The following is a 15,280-nucleotide window of genomic DNA, read 5'->3' as shown; positions in this document are numbered from 1 at the left end:
GATTGAACCCACACTCTCACAGAGATAATATTGGGTCCTTAACCCACTGAGCCACAACAGGAACTCCTCATCTTTCTTTGAATAGCTGTGAAGTAACTAGATTTCCATTTTCTTGGTTTGGTCTATTGCATTCTTTAGAACCAGAATTCTACTTGTACCCAATAATGATTCTCCTATGGTACCTTTTCTTTGCCTTTATTTTAATAATGTGTCTACCTGTCTCTCTCTTATTTGCACACTGGCAGTGGGCAAATTATCGTGGTCAGAGTTCAAGAAAACTATCTTGGTTAACCCCTTGGCTTCCTCTTACATAGTAAGTTCATTTTTTCTTTTTTTTAATTATATAATTTAAAGATGTTTAAGTCAGTCCAGGTTGTTTACTATTTATGAAATTATAGTATTGCCATGAGGTATGTTAATTTCATCTTTACATGTGGGAATATGTTAGATGAATTGTTCAGTCTCAATAGATTCATATTTCCAGCATATATTTATTTTTTAAATTTTTAAATAATATTTTCCCTTGCTTTACTGGCTTGGGATTACCTTAATGATAATGATCCATATTCCTTAAATTTGAGATTGAGGAATATAAACCATGCTTGGCTTAGCTACCAACTAAATTTCTCTTATGTTTTGTCATATGTCTAGTTTGTTTTCTTTACTGTTGTTCCAGATAATAAAGTAATGCCTGGAAGAAAGCAAAATGCATATTTGTTAGATTAATTGTTTGATGAATGAATCATTGAATACTTATTTGAAAAACCTCAATAATAATTGAACTTCACAAGAAATTAGCCTATTGTTTTGAATAAGTGCTACTGTGTCTCAAGGTATGTGCTATGAATCACTGTGATAAAAGAGGATTCCAAAAATATTGGAAAACAATATATATTTTTTCCTTTTCTTATAGATAGAGCATATTAGCATATCACAAACCCTAAAAAGTCTTCTGTAAAATTATTATTACTTCTTTATTTAAAATTCTTAAAGATTTTTGACTGTATATATGAACTGTGCATACACACACACACACACACACATACACACACATTACTTGCATGCTGTTGGACTGCACATCACAGGCTGCAAACCCTGGGCTTGCCCAGCCTCAAGACCTAAGAAAGAGCCTGGGATCAGCAACAGAGACATCAATGGTTTAATGAATAAGAGGATCTTACATGCCTGAAGCAAGTTCCTGGAGTGACAATATTTACATACGTAAAGAATCACTAGCTGGGGCTGGGAGCACATATGTAGGCATTTGCTAATTAGGTGTTATGATTAAGAGGGAAGGTCCATCATATGAGTAGGAGTAGATGAAGCAGGGACCGGAAGAGGATGTACAGAGGATGTAGCCACCTTGGGTGGATGGCCTGATCATACATATGCAAAATATAGATAAAATTTTCTGCCATGCCTGAGTTATCTTTGGAACTACATGTCTCCAGAAAGGCACTCCCTTTTCTACTACCTTTATTTTTGCTCTCTATATATGTGTGCCTGGATTTCTGACTGATACCTACTGACACAAACTAGGAGACCTGTTTGGCAGCAGTGCACTTGACCGTGACTCCAGCATTCCACATGGGACTATCCTTTTGTTTACCACTGGATGCGGATGATCCTAACAGACGGATCACTTAAGATCATGATGCCATTTTTCCTCTGCTTGGAGATGCCGCAATGAAAAGGATCAGACACCTCGAGGATCAAGTCTGTAACAAACAAGGAGAGGTTTTGGTTCCAGTTGGTAAGGGAAATTGCACTGCCAGATAACTGCCTTGAGAATCAATACCCCAGCTAGTCTTGTAGTGCTCTACAGTCAGGGCTCTGTGCTTTTAGCTTCCTCTTCTTCATCACTGATTATTATTTAGGACTCAGCATACTTAAGTCTTCCTGAGGGTCCTATTTAAGAAGGCAGGGAAGATACCATTAATTCTTTAGACAGAAGTGAGGGTCAGACAGGTTAAGAGAGTTTTTCAAGTGGGAAGTATTGACTTGAAACCAGTTCTTCTGCTTTCATACCTTTTCACTGTATCATATAGAGGAACGGACTTAGCTAAAGAGAACTGATTCCTCAAGGGCAAGGATACAGTTCACTTTTTTAACAATTAAAATAAATAATAAGATAAGAATATGCCCCATTAATTTCTACATAGCAAGATATGTTCTAGACCAGTATTGCACCAGAGAACATTTCACGGTGATATAAATATTATTTCCAATAGAGTGGCTGCTATTCACATGTGGATACTGAGAAACTGAATTTTAACTTATTTAATTCTAACTAATTTAAATTTAAATATCACAGGTAGATACTGGCTACCATATTAGACAGTGAAGTTCCATATTCTTAAGTTTAAGAAAATGTAACTAATGCGAGAAAAATAATATCTACATACAGATCACTGCTGTACAGCAGAAATTGGAACATTATAAACTACACTTTAAAAAATATTAAGAAAAGAATGTAGCTGATGAATATTCCAAATACACCCAGGAATATTGGGAACAATTTATTTGAAGCCAAGTACCTTGGATTATCATTTAAAAATACACATAGCCCCAGATAATGAACTTGTGTATATATAAAACTTTCTGGGAACTTTTCATATGGTGGTAAAAACCAGTATTAATATGACATATGATATGAGAGGCTGGTAAGATCAATCACTTGTGGTTACCCTGCAAAGTACCGGAGAATGATTAAATCTGACACATAAAATAACAAGAGAACAAAGTCAAATGCCAACTGCAAATACCACATTCTATTGTACACTCTCTGCTCTGTGGCAGAGCTATTTTTCAGCCATAGTCAAATCTAGGGTAAATGCCAATCATGTCACACATTCTCTGATGACACAGCGGGTCACGTCGGGAGAAGAGGACACTGTCTCCATGGGAATCTGTCTCCTTTGAGAGGATTCTGTCTTCAGCCCATGGGCACGCTCTCCTTCCCAACTAGTTTTCTGGCTTCAGCTGTGACTGCAACATTGATTTTCACAGAAAGCCAGTTGGCTGACACTTTCCAGTAAACCCCAAGAATGATGAGTGAGAACTAGACTCTATAAAACAATAGAACAAGAATGTGGAATAAGAGGCAAAGCAATGGTGGAACCAGCTAAAAGATTGATCACACAGCAATTAACATCTCCCTGGGAAGTGTTAAAGGCAGCTATTTTAATTTCATAGCAAAATTAAAACAAAAGGATAATCTTTCTGTATTTACCTAACATGCATATAACTGAACACTGATAAATTTCGAATCATTCCAAGCTGTATTTTCATTTGAAAATTTTAGTGTCTTTGGAACAGTCCACAACAAATGAGAGGAACTCCCCAAATTTTTCAGAAGCCAGGCAAAATAAACACTTTCATAATTTGTAATATGAAGTTCACTGTGGAAATCCTACAGTAATGATTAGGAGATGCGTGTTTTGGGCAAGAATTGTTGATGTAACTTGTCCATTTCCTCACTGTGGCTGATATGGTTTATCTAAATTTTAACAAGCCATTTAGCCTCAAGATGTCTTCGTATATCAAATTGAATATATATCTGTATATATATATATATGTGTGTGTATTTTATATATACGTATATTAACACAAAACTGGTTGAACAAATATATTCAAAGAATGTAGACTGGTGAATCATTTCTACTTAGAAGGAAATCTTTTCCATTTTTCTCAAACTTAAAACAAAATAAAAAAGCAATATAATGTCAGAAGCAATAACTTTTCTAGAGGTTACGCTATAATGTAAAATGCATTGATCAAATATAACAATAATCCCATATAGAGAGCAAAATTCAATAGGCTCTGAGTTTCAGAAGATCAAAATCAAAAGCTCTTTTGATTGGTGATATCTTGGCTTCAAAACAGAGATCTAAACCTTCTTTTAAAGCTAGTATTGAATGATGAGAACAAAAGTTCTATCAAACCTGCTGAGGCATGCTTGTCAAGGACATTATCACAACATGTGAAGACTGCTCCAGTTATTTGCACTCTTCAGCCCACTCCAGAGTTATCATGTCCGGCTCACGCCCAAGAGGAGGTGGCCAGGGTCATGGAAGCTGGGCTTTTGAGTAGTGGTTTGTCTTCTCCTGAACAAATTCCTAATGTTGAAGAAGAGTTATAGGTGGACAATACAAATGGCTGAAAAAGTCATAGATGATGGGGAACAAAATTATGGGGGGTTAACCAAAATTCAGTTTTCTGATCCACATTGTTTTGCTAGGTGGCAATTAGATTTGGCTGCATGACTGTGACATTGAATATTTAATTTTCACTTGAGGTAAATTCAATTTTATATTCAACTGCCTTTGACCTATCTAGGATAGAGTCTAGATTGTAATGTTAGGTGGATCTAACTTGAACTTGGTCATGATGTTTTGTCCCTGTAATAAATAACAGGGATCAGTTTGCTCACATCATATCTTGCTGAGGGTTTTTTGTATATATTTATGAAAATTCAGATTTGTAGTTTCCTGCTTGTAGTGTCTTGTATATTTATAGTTTTATGGCAATGCTGACCTCAATACTCTGTGTGGTTATAACTCTCCTATTTTCTGAAAGATTTTCTATAGCATTGACTTTATTTTCTTTTAAACGATTGATAGAAATCACCAGGGAAACTATGGAGCCCTGAAATTTTCTTTATCACAAGAATTTTAAATTTTATTTTTAATGTTTTAAATATATATAAGGATATTCAAGTTTTCTCTTTCTTGAGTTTTTTGGGTAAGTTTTCTATTTCATCAGTGTGCTCAGATTTCTTGCATAAAATTTTAAAAATAATATTCTTTTATTATTCTATTTGTGACTGTAATATTCTCTGATTATTCCATTAATTCTTATTATTCTATTAATGCATGAATTATTATATTTATCTCATCCTTAATATTGTTAATTTTTTCTCATTTTTACTCGGTGTTCTCGCTAAAGTTTTATTTATGTATTGATATTCTACACAAATTTATTTTTGGTTTCATTGATTTACTTTTATTATTTATTTACCATTTCAATATTTTCAGCTGTTATTTTTGTTATATCTAAACTTCTATTTACTTTAGTTTCAATTTGCTGTTCTTTCTCACCTTCTAACTGTGGAAGATTGTATATATTTTTGCTTTAAAATGTGTTTTCTGTAAAATTACACCACTACTTAATAACACTAAAATTAATAAATTCTCTATTGTTTTGGCAAGACAAAAAAAAATAAAAAAGAAAAAAAGAAAATGTGTTTTTGTTCTTTTTTTTTGCTTTTTAGGGATGCACTTGTCACATATGGAAATTCCCAGGCTAGGGGTCAAATTGGAGATACAACTACTGGCCTACACCACAGCCACAGCAACACGGGATCCCCAACCCACTGAGCAAGGCCAGGGATCGAACCCACATCCTCATGTATCCTAGTTGAGCTCATTAACCGCTGAGCTATGAAAGGAACTCCCTTCATTCTTAATATAATTTTGTAAAGCAGTAAATTAACCTTAAAGTACATCTAAAGGTTTTGGTATGGTAGATTTATTTTTATTCAATTCCAAAATATTCTAATTTTCCTTACTTCTTTTTAATTCATGACTTTTTCAAAATGGATGCTATTTTTAAATGTCATTTTCATATATTTGAGGTTTTTTCAAATATATTTATATTATTAATAACTAATTAAATTCTGTTGTGGCCAGATAACATGCTTAGATATTATTAATATTTTACATGTCTTAAAATATGTTTTAACAGCATCTAATCTAACTTGGTGAATGTTCCATGTGCCCTTGGAAAGAATGACTATAGTATCTATGTTTCTTAGCATTCTTATAGATTGTCAGGTTTGTTGATAACTTCCTCTAAATTTATAGCTATTTCCTGATTCTTTTACTTGCTCGTTGTTTTATTAACTATGAACAAATGCTGAAAGCCTCCAAATATAATTGTGGATTTGTTTGTTTCTCTTTTCAAGTCTGTTAGATTTTGCTTCATATATTTTTGAGCTTTTTAGTTAGTTTCATATACTTTAAGGATATTTATTCCCTTTAAATATATTGACCACTTTAGCATTGTAAAACATCCCTCTATTTTTGATTGTTTGTTCATTTTAAGGCCAAATCCATGGCATATGGGATTTCCCATACTAAGGGGTGAATCAGAGCCACAGCTGCTAGCCTATATCATAGCCACAGCAATGCCAGATCTGAGTCATATCTGCAACCTACACCTCAACTCACGGGCAACACCAGATCCTTAACCCACTGAGCAAGGCCAGAGGTTGAACCTGTGTCCTCATGATATGTTAGGTTTGTTACTGCTGCACCACTGGGGGAACTCCATATCTCTCTATTTTTAGAAATATTCCTTGTTCAGAAGTTTGCTTATTTTGATGTTACTATAGATACTCAAACAATTATGACTATAGTTTACGTGGTATGTCTTTTTCCATATTTTCCTTGCGTTAGATTAATTTGGTATTATTTCATAAAGCAAAATTCCTTTTTTTAGTTGTTCAGTTTAATGAGTATTAATATTTACAGTCATGCTATTCCATCACAATACACATATTCATCTATTTAGAAAGTGTTCTGAAGACAGAACATATTAGTTTCCTCTTGCTTCTGTAACAAATCACAGTATCAATGGTTTAAAAAGGCATGTTTATCCTCTCACAGTCTTGGAGGCCAGAAACCAGAAGAGTCCTCAGGAGCTAAAATCAAGGTGTCAGCAGAGTATTTCCTTCTCCAGGGGAGAACACTTTCCTTCCTTCTTCAAGCTCCCTGGGATTTCCGGCATTCCTTGGCTCCCTGGCTCATGGCTGCATCACTCCAGGCCCTGCTTCCTTTACCAAATTGCCTTCTCCCTCTGACTGTGACTCCTCTGACATACCCCCAAAGAAGACCTTTGTGATTGATTAGTTGGCCCTTCTTGATAATTCTGGATAATCTTTTCATCTCAAGAGTCTTCATTTCATGACATTTGCAAAGTCCCTTCCACTCTACAAGGTATCATTCACAGTTCTGGGATTTAGCAAGTGGACTTATTTGGGGCCATTCCTTAGCCTACCATACTCCCTGAGGCCCAACCCCTCCCCTCTAACACCTAGCCCCTGGCAACCACATATCTGACTTTTGTTGTTATAGATTTGCTTGTTCAAAATGTCATTTAAGTGGAATCAAATACTTGGTAGGTTTTTTGTGTCTCTAAAATGCTATTGAGATCCACTCTTTTCTTTTCTTTTTTCTTTTTTCTTTTTGCTTTTTAGGGCCGCAACCAGGGCATATAGAGGTTCCCAGGCTAGGGGTCTAATTGGAGCTACAGCTGCCAGTTTGTGCCACAGCCACAGCAATGCCAGATCTGAGCCAAGTCTGTGACCTACACCACAGCTCATAGCCATGCTGGATCCTTAACCCACTGAGCAAGGCCAGGGGGTCAAACACGCAACCTCATGGTTCCTAGTCAGATTTGTTTCCATTGCGCCATGAGGGGAACTCCCTTTTCTTTTTTGTATGCTTTAGTAATTTGTTGCTGTTTTATTGAATTGTAATTGATTTATAATATTAGTTTCAAGTGTACAATGTAGTGATTTAATGTTTTATTAGATTATATCCCACTTAAAATTACTACAAAATATTGACTATATCCTGTGTGTTGTAAATATACTTTTGTAGCTTATGTATTTTATATGCAATTTGTTACTTTTAAGTGTTGAGTTTTAGTTCTTTGTATGGATATACCACCATATCTATAAATTAATGGAAACGTGTTATTTTTAGCAATTATATGCCATAATTTGTCTACCCACAACTTAGTGAATATTTGTATTATTTTTAGCTATTTTAAATATAGCTCTTATAAACATGTGTACCAATTTTTTTTGCAGATATATATTTTTTTATTTCTCTTAGGTAAATATCTAAAGGTAACAATACTGGTTAAACATTAATTGCATGTGTCTCAATATGGCTTCACCATTTTGCATTTCCCCCAAAAATATATAAGAATTCCAGTTATTTTGTGTCTTACCATCACTTGGTGTTATAACAAAAATAAACTTGGTTGTTTCTTATATATGTACGTATGTTTGTTAGTTTTTCTTTTTTGGACACTGCATGGCAGGTGTTCAAATTTGAGTTCCCAGGCCAGGGATCAACTCTGAGCCACAGCTGAAACCTACACTGTGGCAATGCTAGATCCTGTAACCCACTGTGCCTGGGCCAGGGATTGAACCTGCATCCTGGTGCTGCAGAGATGCCATTGATCCTATTTTTGCCATAGTGGAAAATCTTGTTTTTTGTTTGTTTGTTTAATGTTAGCCTTTATCTTGAGTGTGTAGTAATATCCCATTGGGAATTTGATTTTTATTTTCCTAAGGACTTAGTCATGCTGTACATGTTTTCATGTGTTTACTTCTATTCTTTATAGAAGAGTGTCAGGAAATACTATAAAGATATTTTCACTGGTGAAGAATTACTGGTTGTTAGGCTTAACCTTTAAGTACTTAAAAGATATCAACTCCACTGTCTGCTGATTTCCAGAGTCTCAGACAGCAACGAAGAATATGAGCCACGTCTGTGACCTACACCACAGCTCATAGCAATGCTGGATTTTTAACCCACTGGGCAAGGCCAGAGATCAAGCCTGCAACCTCATGGTTCCTAGTAGGATTCGCTTCCTTTGTGCCATGATGGGAACTCTGTGTTTGGTTCTTTTAATGTCATGATTCCTTTTTCTTTGGCTGCATCTTTTGTTTGTTTCACCTTTTAATTTTTTTCATTTTTTAAAGTTTTATTGAAGTATACCTGATTTACAAGGTTGTGGTAATTTCTGCTTCACAACAAATTGATTCTTTTATACATATACACATGTCCATTCTTTTTTAGATTCTTTTCCCATTTAGATCATCACAGAATATTGGGTAGAGTTCCCTGTGCTGTACAGCAGGTCCCCATTGGCCAGTCATTACACAGACCACAGTGTGCATACATCTGGCTTCATTTCTGATTATTAGCACTTTACCATTGGTTCCCAAAATTTGGTTATTATGCCTAGATTTTTCTTTTTCTGATTTTTTTCCCCTAAATATTCCATTGGCCAGGGAAATTCTGTGATTCTTGGATTTATGATTTGTTATCTTTCATTAATTTGGAAAGTTATCTATTATTTCTTTATTTGTTATACATGCCCCATTATATCTTTCTCCCTTTGGGGCAAAGGGGACTAATTATACATATTTTAGACTCTGTTATTTTTCTGATGTCCTTTGGTAGAATTTCTTCCTCCTCCTTCTCCTTCTTCCTTACATTTTAGCCTTATCTTTTATCTTTCTTCACTTTAGTTTGGGTAAAATACATTGACCTATCTCTGATTGACTTTATTATTATTTAGCTTTTTCTAGTTTACTACCAAGTTGACAAAAAGATTCATAATTTCAGATATTGTGTTTTTTAGCATTTTACTTCTAGTTTTTCCATTATTATTTTTATTATTATTTTTTTTAATAAAATGTCTTTTTTAGTAAATATTGTTCACCTTTTCTACTAGGTTTTCTTAATCATATTAACCATAGCTATTTTCTCTGTCAGATGGTCCCAGCATCTTTCTCATTTCTAGATCTTGTTTTACTGGTGGTTTTATCTTTTGACAATGTTTCTTTTTATTTCTTTTTCTCTGTTTTGGTGTTATAAATTTTAATCTGATGCCAACACTAGGTATAGAAGAATAGAAGATATTGATACAAAGTGTCCTTAATCTCAGGCCTTTACCTCATTAATCCAGTCATTAACTCTGTTGAGTTTGGGTTTTGTTTCTACTATAACTGCTTTTAGAGTATCACATCTCAAATGGTGGTTTACGTCACCTTGCATCTACTGTGGAGCCTTCGGTGGTGAAGAGGTTTCCTATGGGTTCACACTCAACCCTCATATTTCAGCCATGTTCACAAGCTTCGATCACAGAAGGGATCTCTCTCCACAGTCCTCCACTGTAGACTGAATTATTTGTTGCTAAGCTCATGGGAGAGCGGCAAACATTTTCTTGGTTCTTCAGACAAGCTCCTGTGTTGGGCAGGTCCTGTGAGCTCATCTAAGTCATTGAGTTTTCTCAGCCTCCCTTCACTTAATTCCAGGTGTAACAAGGCTCTGGGGCAGGAGAGAGTAATTACAATTTTTTGTATTGAGAATTTACATTTGAGCATGTTATTTAATTTCCTATACTATGCCAAGATTCTTTATCCTGTTACTTAATTCTTAACATATTGAGCATACTTATTATAATGCCCTTGTTTGAAAACTTTATTTCTTAGTCTATTTCTATCATCTGTATATTTGTAGTGACAATGTTTTAAACCTTGTCTTCTTGAATGCCTGATTACTTTTCATTGAAATCAGACATTATGCATGATAGCATACATAGATACTTTAAAGTTTTCCCCAGAGATATTTTAGATATGCTTCTGGCAGGCAACAAAGACAAGAGCAGATAATTTTAATGTTAACGGAAACTGAATGGATTTAGTGTTTGACTTTAGTTATTATGACCTGTCAATGTCAGGCTGAAAATTGCTCTTAGTGTATAAGTATTGGTAATTCCAAATAAAAGCCTGAGCTATTCAGCATACTTTTATATTTGGTAAACCTTGAATTCCAACATTTGTCCTCTAAGCCACAAAAGATTGCCATATTTCCTTAATAGCTTCTCAGCTTCTTTACACCATGCTTACAACTACTGGAGTCTCCCTGCTTTGAATCCCATATCTAAAAATGCTCACTTCCCTGAAAATTTTCAATCATCTAGATTTTCATTATATACACCTAGATATGATTATATCTGTAGATAATATATATCCATAATTAGATCTAGCTCTACTATAAATCCTGTGGTGTATACAAATATGGATATAGATCTAGTTCTAAATATATTTTTATTTACTTTTTTTTTTTTGTCTTTTTGTTGTTGTTGTTGTTGCTATTTCTTGGGCCGCTCCTGTGGCATATGGAGGTTCCCAGGCTAGGGGTCCAATCGGAGCTGTAGCCACCGGCCTATGCCAGAGCCACAGCAACGCGGGATCCGAGCCGCGTCTGCAACCTACACCACAGCTCACAGCCGGATCGTTAACCCACTGAGCAAGGGCAGGGACCGAACCCGCAACCTCATGGTTCCTAGTCGGATTTGTTAACCACTGCGCCACGAAGGGAGCTCCCTCCTTCTTTACTTTTTAATATAAGCCATGTTTGATGGGGCAACATTGTAAACGTTGAAGGGCCAAATCTGAGATATAAGAGAAACGATAATTCTGAATCTGTGATAAATACATTTTAATATTTTTTTCATCACCTTAAATATCCTTCATAGAGAAAAAAGGAAATAGGCAATTCTTTTGAAGGGAAAGACAGATATATAAATCATATTGCATTTCATATTATGGTAAAGTAACTAGACGTAAATAACCAACCCCAGTTATCACTTACTTTCACAGTTTGGAGGTGAGGTGCAATTAGGATTAATGGTTCTCAATGATAGTTTTCTTGGAAAAAGTCATTCTTCAATGCTTATATTTAGTTTCCTGATATTCAAAGACAGAAAATACACTGATATCATGCTGCAAAATAAATACAACCAAATATACAATAACATTAGCACAGGGGATGCTTAAGTTCCTCCTCCACTATGAATTGTTTGAAAAACATACGAACACTTTCGTACACGATGTGTTTAGTTACAGGCATCCGACACAATGTGACATCCAAAGGATTTACCTCTCTCTGTTATCAGGTATTTCTCTAAGTGCCTTTTATGTCGGATTACAAAATGGTGTCTTACTTGACTGCAATCTCCTTTATGGATGGGTAATGTTCTATTTAGTTTTTTCCTAACCACAGTGCTTGCTAAAGGGCCTGGTACACAGGACAAGCTTGAGTTGGGTTTGCTAGATTATATTAATTTTGTGTGAAAATTAGGACGATTCAGATAAAATCAGTTCCAACACTTTTTGCTAAGCAGCTGTGTTCATCATTCTTTTTTTCACACAACATTTCTTGGCTAATATATCATGCATTCCATCCTGTGAGCAGCTGGCATGATATCCAGAATAGATGTAGTGCAGTGATTCTTGACTCCTGGGAATTACCAACTGGCATTGTAGATAAATGGGTAACTAATAAGTAGAGTAGATAAAGTTGTTTCTGCCTCATCCCAAAGGAGACCTCAAAGAGGCCCCAAACTCATAATTTTCCCCTTTGAATTTATCCAGATTCTGGCATATTTTAAAAGCATTCCTAGGAACACTCTATAGCTGATAAAACCAATGAGAATGTGTATTTTTGTTTCTTACTGCTTAACCCATTCAAAAACATCTGTGATATATAAATGAATAATGAAAGCTTAAGTAACGCTTTCTTATTTAAGATCAACTTATATAGCATAGCAGCTTTTCCAATATCAATAAGGTGTCAAACTTAAGAGCAAGGCATGCTCTGCTGTGGAAGGGAGCTCCCTGAGAGAAGATCACCAGGACGCCCGGGACATCACACTGAATGATCACAATGGCAAGGACGGCACTAAAAGTTTTGGCGGTGATGAAATAAAAGACTATTTCTGTTAAACTTTGCTCACCTTATTTTCAGGAATATTTAGGTATATATAGAATATACTCCAGTAGACCAAACCTCTTCTGTTGCTTTAGAGAGAAGAACATTCTGAATTTAAAGATAATGAATCTAAATCTTTATGGCATATGTATTTTTGAATAAGCTTATCTATTTGAATACATAATATTACATTCTTGCTCAACAATCAGAATGCCTTAGTAAAGAAAATTATATACAATCTGGTACCACAGAAGACCATCTGCAAAAGAATTACTTTTAAAATGAGAGAAAATTAATGATGAGCTGTGTGAAACACAATCGTAGAATAATATTTTAGGACTCAACTAGCCCAACACCATTAATTTACGCATGAGATATTCAAGGCCAAAGCTCACAAAGATCATTTAATGAGAGGGCTAAGAACTTGAGTCCTCTAGATTTCAGATCAGATGTCTTTTCTTTCAAATCATCTTGGAAAACCACAGTAGCCTGATAGTTGTATCACCTGTCTGTGATAATTGCACTGAAAACCAGAAGTAAGAATATATGTGGCTCTGAAATTTTATGTATTGATATTATTGTAGGCTTAAAGCGACTCAAGGTGAATTTAAAGATTTTCTATCCTTATAATACATAGAGAACAACAAAATAAAAGTAACCCAGGGCCAAATGTCCATAGCAAAGGAAGTACATCTGAAGGAAAGTAAGTCAAAATGTGTTGCAATAATCTCTAAAGATATTATAATTGCTGCAGGTGAACATACACTAATTTGTGTCCAAAAGAGGTTTTGAGGTACAACAAAAATAGCACACATATGAACCCTCCCCATAAGAAAACAAACAAAAAAACACCAATAAAACAAAACAAGCTGCAGCACAGTATCTAACACATTGGTGTACAAAATGTTGGACAGGGAGAATGCCATGAATTTTGAAAGATGTACACAAAGCGTTTACCTGCAATGACCACTGTGAAGCAAGGCCAGTGAGGTCAGGAGGCACTTTTCTGTAATGTTTTTGAGTTTCACATTTTTTTTAATTCCACTTTTAATCCACACTTTTAATGTCCATTACTTTTTTAACGTACTGTTTATTCCAAAATGGTGCTGCAATTGAAATATTCAATCGAAGGAGGTCAATTCCATCAGTTCCTGCCTTAGGATATATTTTTGTGTACATTTGTTTTAAGCATTACCTGAATGTCATAAAATGTGTCAGAAAGATCAGAAAAAGTGAATAGGCTTATAGTAAGAAGCAAGATGCCAACAAGTAACCACCACCCCCCCCCCCCAGCCGCAAAGGGGCACAGGCTCAAAGCAAGTACTTGGAATGAAAAGAAAACTGTTATCCCAAGTTACCGCAAATGTCTTTAAAATCTTTAACATTGATGTTTATGTTATCACCTGTCTGTGTAAACGTCATTAAACAGTCTGTCCTAGACAACTGTACATGCATCCAAATACATGTAACTATCTGAGGAGGCATTATCTTATTTGCATTTGCATAGCGAAAACATTAATATATAAGCACAATTCTCTGATCTCCTACTGACAGCTGAGTTTTCTCAATATCTCCCTGGGTCTCAGATGGGCACTAAATTCTGAGATTGAGACAACTTTGTTTTCTTGGGTTACATAACAAAACTTTTCAGTATCTTCTTCTTATCTAGGTATTCCCAAACTGTAACATAAACACACTACGGATTTCAATGACTTCCAAAGGCATTGACCTCAATGGGCCACCATGCAATTACAAAGGGCAGCAATACCTTTTCTTAGCTGCAATTTACTTTCTCAGTTAGATAAACAATTCTCAAGGACTGATTATTAAGAGCACTGAGTTAGAAATCATCTAATCTAAATTCCATTTCTATCTTGGTCCTTACTAACTGTATGGACTTGGATTAGAAACTTAATACTCCTTTGCTTTAGTAACTGCTTTTGGTGAAAACACGATAAATTTTTTTTTAAATACATTGAATTTCACTTTTAACTTCTAATTCCAGCATAACCATCAGTGAACTCTGTACATTCAAAGATTGTTTTTGAGAAGTTGAGCTGAATGGTTATGGAAGTGATTAATTTCAATATGATTAAATAGGATCTAATACAGTTACTTACCTGAACCTAATATTTTTGCAAATATTTATTGTATAGTGAATCTTTATGTAATAGAAGTCTTCATGAGACGGGATTAATATGGCAGAATAGGACTGGAGCTCAACTTCTCTCCTAAAAACAACAAAATTCACAACTAAAGACTGAGCATTCTTCACCCAAATGGACCGGAAACCTTAAAAAAGATACCCTACTCCAGAAGAAAAAGAGGAGGACACATCAAGAGGTAGGAGGGGCGATTTCATGATATAAACAACCCCATACCTCCCGGGTGGGAAGCCCCACAGACTGGAAACTAACTGGTCCACAGAGACTCACCTACAGGAGTGAGAGTTCAGAGCCACACATCAAACTCTCATGTGTGGGGATCCGGCACAGGGAGAAAGAGCCCCGGAGCATCTGGCATTAAAGGCCAGTGGGGCTTGTGCACAGGAGCTCCACAGGACTGGGGGAAACAGAGACCCCATTCTTAAAAGGCACACACGGACTTTCACGTGCACTGGGTCCCAGGGCAAAGCAAAGTCTCCATGGTCAAACCTGACTGCAGTTCTTGGAGGACATCCTGGGAAAACAGGGGTGAAC

This window comes from Phacochoerus africanus, chromosome 2 (genome assembly GCF_016906955.1).
Source record: "Phacochoerus africanus isolate WHEZ1 chromosome 2, ROS_Pafr_v1, whole genome shotgun sequence".
In the NCBI taxonomy this organism is placed as follows: Eukaryota; Metazoa; Chordata; class Mammalia; order Artiodactyla; family Suidae; genus Phacochoerus; species Phacochoerus africanus.
Note: the sequence above shows the minus strand (reverse complement) of the source record.